We start from the raw sequence: 10,168 nt of genomic DNA on the forward strand, positions 1-10,168 counted from the left end.
GTCATAGTATCATTATTGTTACAGGATCAATCATCTGACTGTGATAGATTGACTCTGACACCATTTCTATTGGTCAAGGTATCATTATTGTTACAGGATAAATCATCGGACTGTGATAGATTGATTCTGACACTATGTCTATAGGTCACAGTATCATTATTGTTACAGGATAAATCATCTGACTGTGATAGATTGACTCTGACACCATGTCTATAGGTCACAGTATCATTATTATTACGGGATAAATCATCAGACTGTGATAAATTGACTCTGACACCAAGTCTATAGGCCACAGTACCATTTTTGTTACAGGATAAATCAACTGACTGTGATAAATTTACTCTGACACTATGTCTATAGGTCACAGTATCCTTATTGTTACAGGATAAATCATCTGACTGTGATATATTGACTCTGACAGTATGTCAATAGGTCACAGTATCATTATTGTTACAGGATAAATCATCTGACTGTGATAGATTGACTCTCACACTATGTATATTGGCCAAAGTACCATTATTGGTACAAGATAAATCATCTGACTGTGATAGATTTACTCTGACACCATTTCTTTTGGTCAAGGTATCATTATTGTTACAGGATAAATCATCTGACTGTGATAGACTGATTCTTACACTATGTCTATAACTCACAGTATCATTATTGTTACAGGATAAATCATCGGACTGTGATAGATTGATTCTGACACTATGTCTATATGTCACAGTATCATTATTGTTACAGGATAAATCATATGACTGTGATAGATTGTCTCTGACATCATGTCTATAGGTGACAGTATCATTATTGTTACATGATAAATCATATGACTGTGATAAATTGACTCTGACGCCATGTCTATAGGTCACAGTATCATTATTATTACGGGATAAATCATCTGACTGTGATAAATTGACTCTGACACTATGTCTATAGGCCACAGTACCATTATTGCTACAGAATAAATCACCCGACTGCGATAGATTGACTATGACACCATGTCTATAGGCCACAGTACCATTTTTTATAAAGGATAAATCATCTGACTGTGATAGATAGACTCTGACAATATGTCTATAGGTCAAAGTATCATTATTGTTACAGGATAAATCATCTGACTGTGATAGATTTACTCTGACACCAAGTCTATAGGCCACAGTACCATTTTTGTTACAGGATCAATTATCTGACTGTGATAGATTGACTCTGACACCATTTCTATTGGTCAAGGTATCATTATTGTTACAGGATAAATCATCGGACTGTGATAGATTGATTCTGACACTATGTCTATAGGTCACAGTATCATTATTGTTACAGGATAAATCATCTGACTGTGATAGATTGACTCTGACACCATGTCTATAGGTCACAGTATCATTATTATTACGGGATAAATCATCAGACTGTGATAAATTGACTCTGACACCAAGTCTATAGGCCACAATACCATTTTTGTTAAAGGATAAATCATCTGACTGTGATAAATTTACTCTGACACTATGTCTATAGGTCACAGTATCCTTATTGTTACAGGATAAATCAACTGACTGTGATATATTGACTCTGACAGTATGTCTATAGGTCACAGTATCATTATTGTTACAGGATAAATCATCTGACTGTGATAGATTGACTCTCACACTATGTATATTGGCCAAAGTACCATTATTGGTACAAGATAAATCATCTGACTGTGATAGATTTACTCTGACACCATTTCTATTGGTCAAGGTATCATTATTGTTACAGGATAAATCATCTGACTGTGATAGACTGATTCTTACACTATGTCTATAACTCACAGTATCATTATTGTTACAGGATAAATCATCGGACTGTGATAGATTGATTCTGACACTATGTCTATATGTCACAGTATCATTATTGTTACAGGATAAATCATATGACTGTGATAAATTGACTCTGACGCCATGTCTATAGGTCACAGTATCATTATTATTACGGGATAAATCATCTGACTTTGATAAATTGACTCTGACACTATGTCTATAGGCCACAGTACCATTATTGCTACAGAATAAATCACCCGACTGTGATAGATTGACTATGACACCATGTCTATAGGCCACAGTACCATTTTTTATAAAGGATAAATCATCTGACTGTGATAGATTGACTATGACACCATGTCTATAGGCCACAGTACCATTTTTTATAAAGGATAAATCATCTGACTGTGATAGATAGACTCTGACAATATGTCTATAGGTCAAAGTATCATTATTGTTACAGGATAAATCATCTGACTGTGATAGACTGATTCTTACACTATGTCTATAACTCACAGTATCATCATTGTTACAGGATAAATCATCTGACTGTGATAGATTGATTCTGACATTATGTCTATAGGTCACAGTATCATCATTGTTACAGGATAAATCATCTGACTCTGATAAATTTACTCTGACACCATGTCTATAGGTCATAGTATCATTATTGTTACAGGATAAATCATCTGACTGTGATAGATTGTCTCTGACATCATGTCTATAGGTGACAGTATCATTATTGTTACAGGATAAATCATCTGACTGTGATAGATTAACTCTGACATCATGTCTATAGGTCACAGTATCATTATTGTTACAGAAGATATCATCTGACTGTAATAGATTGACTCTGACACTATGTCTATTGACCACAGTACCACTGGTGGTACAGGATAAATCATCTGACTGTAATAGGTTTACTCTGACGCCATTTCTTTTGATCAAGGCATCATTATTGTTACAGGATAAATCATCGGACTGTGATAGATTGACTCTGACACCATCCCTTTAGGTCACAGTATCATTATTGTTACAGGATAAATCATCTGACTGTGATAGATTGACTCTGACACCACGTCTATAGGCCACAGTACCATTTTTGTTACAGGATAAATCATCTGACTGTGATATATTGACTCTGACACTATGTCTATAGGTCACAGTATCATTATTGTTACAGGAAAATCATCTGACTGTGATAGATTGACTCTGACACCATTTCTATTGGTCAAGGTATCAGTATTGTTACAGGATAAATCATCGGATTGTGATAGATTGATTCTGACACTATGTCTATAGGTCACAGTATCATTATTGTTACAGGATAAATCATCTGACTGTGATAGATTGACTCTGACACCATGTCTATAGGTCACAGTATCATTATTATTACGGGATAAATCATCTGACTGTGATAGATTGACTCTGACACCACGTCTATAGGCCACAGTACCATTTTTGTTACAGGATAAATCATCTGACTGTGATATATTGACTCTGACACTATGTCTATAGGTCACAGTATCATTATTGTTACAGGAAAATCATCTGACTGTGATAGATTGACTCTGACACCATTTCTATTGGTCAAGGTATCAGTATTGTTACAGGATAAATCATCGGATTGTGATAGATTGATTCTGACACTATGTCTATAGGTCACAGTATCATTATTGTTACAGGATAAATCATCTGACTGTGATAGATTGACTCTGACACCATGTCTATAGGTCACAGTATCATTATTATTACGGGATAAATCATCAGACTGTGATAAATTGACTCTGACACCAAGTCTATAGGCCACAGTACCATTTTTGTTACAGGATAAATCATCTGACTGTGATAAATTTACTCTGACACTATGTCTATAGGTCACAGTATCCTTATTGTTACAGGATAAATCATCTGACTGTGATATATTGACTCTGACAGTATGTCTATAGGTCACAGTATCATTATTGTTACAGGATAAATCATCTGACTGTGATAGATTGACTCTCACACTATGTATATTGGCCAAAGTACCATTATTGGTACAAGATAAATCATCTGACTGTGATAGATTTACTCTGACACCATTTCTATTGGTCAAGGTATCATTATTGTTACAGGATAAATCATCGGATGGTGATAGATTGATTCTGACACTATGTCTATTAGCCACAGTACCACTGGTGGTACAGGATAAATCATCTGACTGTAATAGGTTTACTCTGACGCCATTTCTTTTGATCAAGTCATCATTATTGTTACAGGATAAATCATCGGACTGTGATAGATTGACTCTGACACCATCCCTTTAGGTCACAGTATCATTATTGTTACGGGATAAATCATCTGACTGTGATAGATTGACTCTGACACCATGTCTATAGGTCACAGTATCATTATTATTACGGGATAAATCATCTGACTGTGATAGATTGACTCTGACACCACGTCTATAGGCCACAGTACCATTTTTGTTACAGGATAAATCATCTGACTGTGATATATTGACTCTGACACTATGTCTATAGGTCACAGTATCATTATTGTTACAGGAAAATCATCTGACTGTGATAGATTGACTCTCACACCATGTCTATAGGTCACAGTATCATTATTATTACGGGATAAATCATCTGACTGTGATAGATTGACTCTGACACCAAGTCTATAGGCCACAGTACCATTTTTGTTACAGGATCAATCATCTGACTGTGATAGATTGACTCTGACACCATTTCTATTGGTCAAGGTATCATTATTGTTACAGGATAAATCATCGGACTGTGATAGATTGATTCTGCCACTATGTCTATAGGTCACAGTATCATTATTGTTACAGGATAAATCATCTGACTGTGATAGATTGACTCTGACACCATGTCTATAGGTCACAGTATCATTATTATTACGGGATAAATCATCAGACTGTGATAAATTGACTCTGACACCAAGTCTATAGGCCACAGTACCATTTTTGTTACAGGATAAATCATCTGACTGTGATAAATTTACTCTGACACTATGTCTATAGGTCACAGTATCCTTATTGTTACAGGATAAATCATCTGACTGTGGTATATTGACTCTGACAGTATGTCTATAGGTCACAGTATCATTATTGTTACAGGATAAATCATCTGACTGTGATAGATTGACTCTCACACTATGTATATTGGCCAAAGTACCATTATTGGTACAAGATAAATCATCTGACTGTGATAGATTTACTCTGACACCATTTCTATTGGTCAAGGTATCATTATTGTTACAGGATAAATCATCGGACTGTGATAGATTGATTCTGACACTATGTCTATATGTCACAGTATCATTATTGTTACAGGATAAATCATATGACTGTGATAGATTGTCTCTGACATCATGTCTATAGGTGACAGTATCATTATTGTTACATGATAAATCATATGACTGTGATAAATTGACTCTGACGCCATGTCTATAGGTCACAGTATCATTATTGTTACATGATATATCATCTGACTGTGATAGATTGACTCTCACACTATGTATATTGGCCAAAGTACCATTACTGGTACAGGATAAATCATCTGACTGTGATAGATTTACTCTGACACCATTTCTATTGGTCAAGGTATCATTATTGTTACAGGATAAATCATCGGACTGTGATAGATTGATTCTGACACTATGTCTATATGTCACAGTATCATTATTGTTACAGGATAAATCATCTGACTGTGATAGATTGACTCTGACACCATGTCTATAGGTCACAGTATCATTATTATTACGGGATAAATCATCTGACTGTGATAGATTGACTCTGACACCAAGTCTATAGGCCACAGTACCATTTTTGTTACAGGATCAATCATCTGACTGTGATAGATTGACTCTGACACTATGTCTATAGGTCACAGTATCCTTATTGTTACAGGATAAATCATCTGACTGTGATATATTGACTCTGACAGTATGTCTATAGGTCACAGTATCATTATTGTTACAGGATAAATCATCTGACTGTGACAGATTGACTCTCACACTATGTATATTGGCCAAAGTACCATTATTGGTACAAGATAAATCATCTGACTGTGATAGATTTACTCTGACACCATTTCTATTGGTCAAGGTATCATTATTGTTACAGGATAAATCATCGGACTGTGATAAATTGATTCTGACACTATGTCTATAGGTCACAGTATCATTATTGTTACAGGATAAATCATATGACTGTGATAGATTGTCTCTGACATCATGTCTATAGGTGACAGTATCATTAATGTTACATGATAAATCATATGACTGTGATAAATTGACTCTGACGCCATGTCTATAGGTCACAGTATCATTATTGTTACATGATATATCATCTGACTGTGATAGATTGACTCTGACACTATGTCTATTGGCCACAGTACCACTAGTGGTACAGGATAAATCATCTGACTGTTATATATTTATTCTGACGCCTTTTCTTTTGTTCAAGGTATCATTATTGTTACAGGATAAATCATCTGCCTGTGATAGATTGACTCTGACACCATGTCTATAGGTCACAGTATCATTATTGATACGGGATAAATCATCTGACTGTGATAGATTGACTCTGACACCATGTCTATAGGTCACAGTATCATTATTATTACAGGATAAATCATCTGACTGTGATATATTGACTCTGACAGTATGTCTATAGGTCACAGTATCATTATTGTTACAGGATAAATCATCTGAATGTGATAGATTGACTCTCACACTATGTATATTGGCCAAAGTACCATTATTGGTACAAGATAAATCATCTGACTGTGATAGATTGACTCTGACACCAAGTCTATAGGCCACAGTACCATTTTTGTTACAGGATAAATCATCTGACTGTGATAGATTGACTCTGACACTATGTCTATAGGTCACAGTATCCTTATTGTTACAGGATAAATCATCTGACTGTGATATATTGACTCTGACAGTATGTCTATAGGTCACAGTACCATTATTGGTACAAGATAAATCAGCTGACTGTGATAGATTTACTCTGACACCATTTCTATTGGTCAAGGTATCATTATTGTTACAGGATAAATCATCGGACTGTGATAGATTGATTTTGACACTATGTCTATAGGTCACAGTATCATTATTGTTACAGGATAAATCGTATGACTGTGATAGATTGTCTCTGACATCATGTCTATAGGTGACAGTATCATTATTGTTACATGATAAATCATATGACTGTGATAAATTGACTCTGACGCCATGTCTATAGGTCACAGTATCATTATTGTTACATGATATATCATCTGACTGTGATAGATTGACTCTGACACTATGTCTATTGGCCACAGTACCACTAGTGGTACAGGATAAATCATCTGACTGTTATATATTTATTCTGACGCCTTTTCTTTTGTTCAAGGTATCATTATTGTTACAGGATAAATCATCTGCCTGTGATAGATTGACTCTGACACCATGTCTATAGGTCACAGTATCATTATTGATACGGGATAAATCATCTGACTGTGATAGATTGACTCTGACACCATGTCTATAGGTCACAGTATCATTATTATTACAGGATAAATCATCTGACTGTGATATATTGACTCTGACAGTATGTCTATAGGTCACAGTATCATTATTGTTACAGGATAAATCATCTGAATGTGATAGATTGACTCTCACACTATGTATATTGGCCAAAGTACCATTATTGGTACAAGATAAATCATCTGACTGTGATAGATTGACTCTGACACCATGTCTATAGGTCACAGTATCATTATTATTACGGGATAAATCATCTGACTGTGATAGATTGACTCTGACACCAAGTCTATAGGCCACAGTACCATTTTTGTTACAGGATAAATCATCTGACTGTGATAGATTGACTCTGACACTATGTCTATAGGTCACAGTACCATTATTGGTACAAGATAAATCAGCTGACTGTGATAGATTTACTCTGACACCATTTCTATTGGTCAAGGTATCATTATTGTTACAGGATAAATCATCGGACTGTGATAGATTGATTTTGACACTATGTCTATAGGTCACAGTATCATTATTGTTACAGGATAAATCGTATGACTGTGATAGATTGTCTCTGACATCATGTCTATAGGTGACAGTATCATTATTGTTACATGATAAATCATATGACTGTGATAGATTGACTCTGACGCCATGTCTATAGGTCACAGTATCATTATTGTTACATGATATATCATCTGACTGTGATAGATTGACTCTGACACTATGTCTATTGGCCACAGTACCACTAGTGGTACAGGATAAATCATCTGACTGTGATATATTTACTCTGACGCCTCTTCTTTTGTTCAAGGTATCATTATTGTTACAGGATAAATCATCTGACTGTGATAGATTGACTCTTACACCATGTCTATAGGCCACAGTGCCATTTTTGTTACAGGATAAAGTATTTGATTGTGATGGATTGACTATGACACCATATCTATAGGCCACAGTACCATTTTTGTTACAGGATGAATCATCTGACTGCGATAGATTGACTCTGACACTATGTCTATAGGTCAAAGTATCATTATTGTTACAGGATAAATCATCTGACTGTGATAGATTGACCCTGACATCATGTCTATAGGTGACAGTATCAATACCGTTACAGGATAAATCATCTGACTGTGATTAATTGACTCTGACACTAAGTCTATTGGCCACAGTACCACTAGTGGTACAGGATAATTCATCTGACTGTGACAGATTTACTCTGACGCCATTTCTATTGGTCAAGGTACCATTACTGTTATAGGATAAATAATCTGACTGTGATAGATTGACTCTGACACCATGTCTATAGGTCACAGTATCATTATTGTTACAGGATAAATCATCGGACTGTGATAGATTGACTCAGACAACATGTCTATAGGTCACAGTATCATTATTTTTCCGGGATAAATCATCTGACTGTGATAGATTGACTCTTACACCATGTCTATAGGTCACAGTATCATTATTATTACGGGATAAATCATCTGACTGTGATAAATTGACTCTGACACTATGTCTATAGGCCACAGTACCATTATTGCTACAGAATAAATCACCCGACTGTGATAGATTGACTTTGACACCTATCTATAGGCCACAGTACCATTTTTTATAAAGGATAAATCATCTGACTGTGATAGATAGACTCTGACAATATGTCTACAGGTCAAAGTATCATTATTGTTACAGGATAAATCATCTGACTGTGATAGACTGATTCTTACACTATGTCTATAACTCACAGTATCATCATTGTTACAGGATAAATCATCTGACTGTGATAGATTGATTCTGACACTATGTCTATAGGTCACAGTATCATCATTGTTACAGGATAAATCATCTGACTATGATAAATTGACTCTGACACCATGTCTATAGGTCAAAGTATCATTATTGTTACGGGATAAATAATCTGACTGTGATAGATTGACTCTGAATCCATTTCTATTGGTGAAGGTATCATTATTGTTACAGGATAAATCATCTGACTGTGATAGATTGACTCTGACACCATGTCTATAGGTCATAGTATCATTATTGTTACGGGATAAATATTCTGACTGTGATAGATTGACTCTGACACCATGTCTATAGGTCAAAGTATCATTATTATACGGGATACATCAACTGACAGATATAGATTGACTTTGACACCACGTCTTGAGGCCACAGTAACATTATTGTTACAGGATAAATCATCGGACTGTGATAGATTGATTCTGACACTATGTCTACAGGTCACAGTATCATTATTCTTATAGGATAAACCATCTGACTGTGATAGATTGTCTCTGACATCATGTGTATAGGTGACAGTATCATTATTGTTACGGGATAAATCATCTGACTGTGATAGATTGACTCTTACACCATGTCTATAGGTGACAGTATCATTATTATTACGGGATAAATCATTTCACTGTGATAAATTTACTCTGACACTATGTCTATAGGCCACAGTACCATTATTGCTACAGAATAAATCACTTGACTGTGATAGATCGACTCCGACACCACGTCTATAGGCCACAGTGTCATTTTTGTTACAGGATAAATCATCTGACTGTGATAGATTAACTCTGACATCATGTCTATAGTCACAGTATCATTATTGTTACAGGAGATATCATCTGACTGTAATAGATTGAGTCTGACACTATGTCTATTGACAACAGTACCACTAGTGGTACAGGATAAATCATCTGACTGTGATATATTTACTCTGACGCCATTTCTTTTGGTCAAGGTATCATTATTGTTACAGGAAAAATCATCTGACTGTGATAGATTGACTCTGACACCATGTCTATAGGTCACAGTATCATTATTGTTAC

Source organism: Mytilus edulis, unplaced genomic scaffold (assembly GCF_963676685.1).
Source record: "Mytilus edulis unplaced genomic scaffold, xbMytEdul2.2 SCAFFOLD_137, whole genome shotgun sequence".
Lineage (NCBI taxonomy): Eukaryota > Metazoa > Mollusca > Bivalvia > Mytilida > Mytilidae > Mytilus > Mytilus edulis.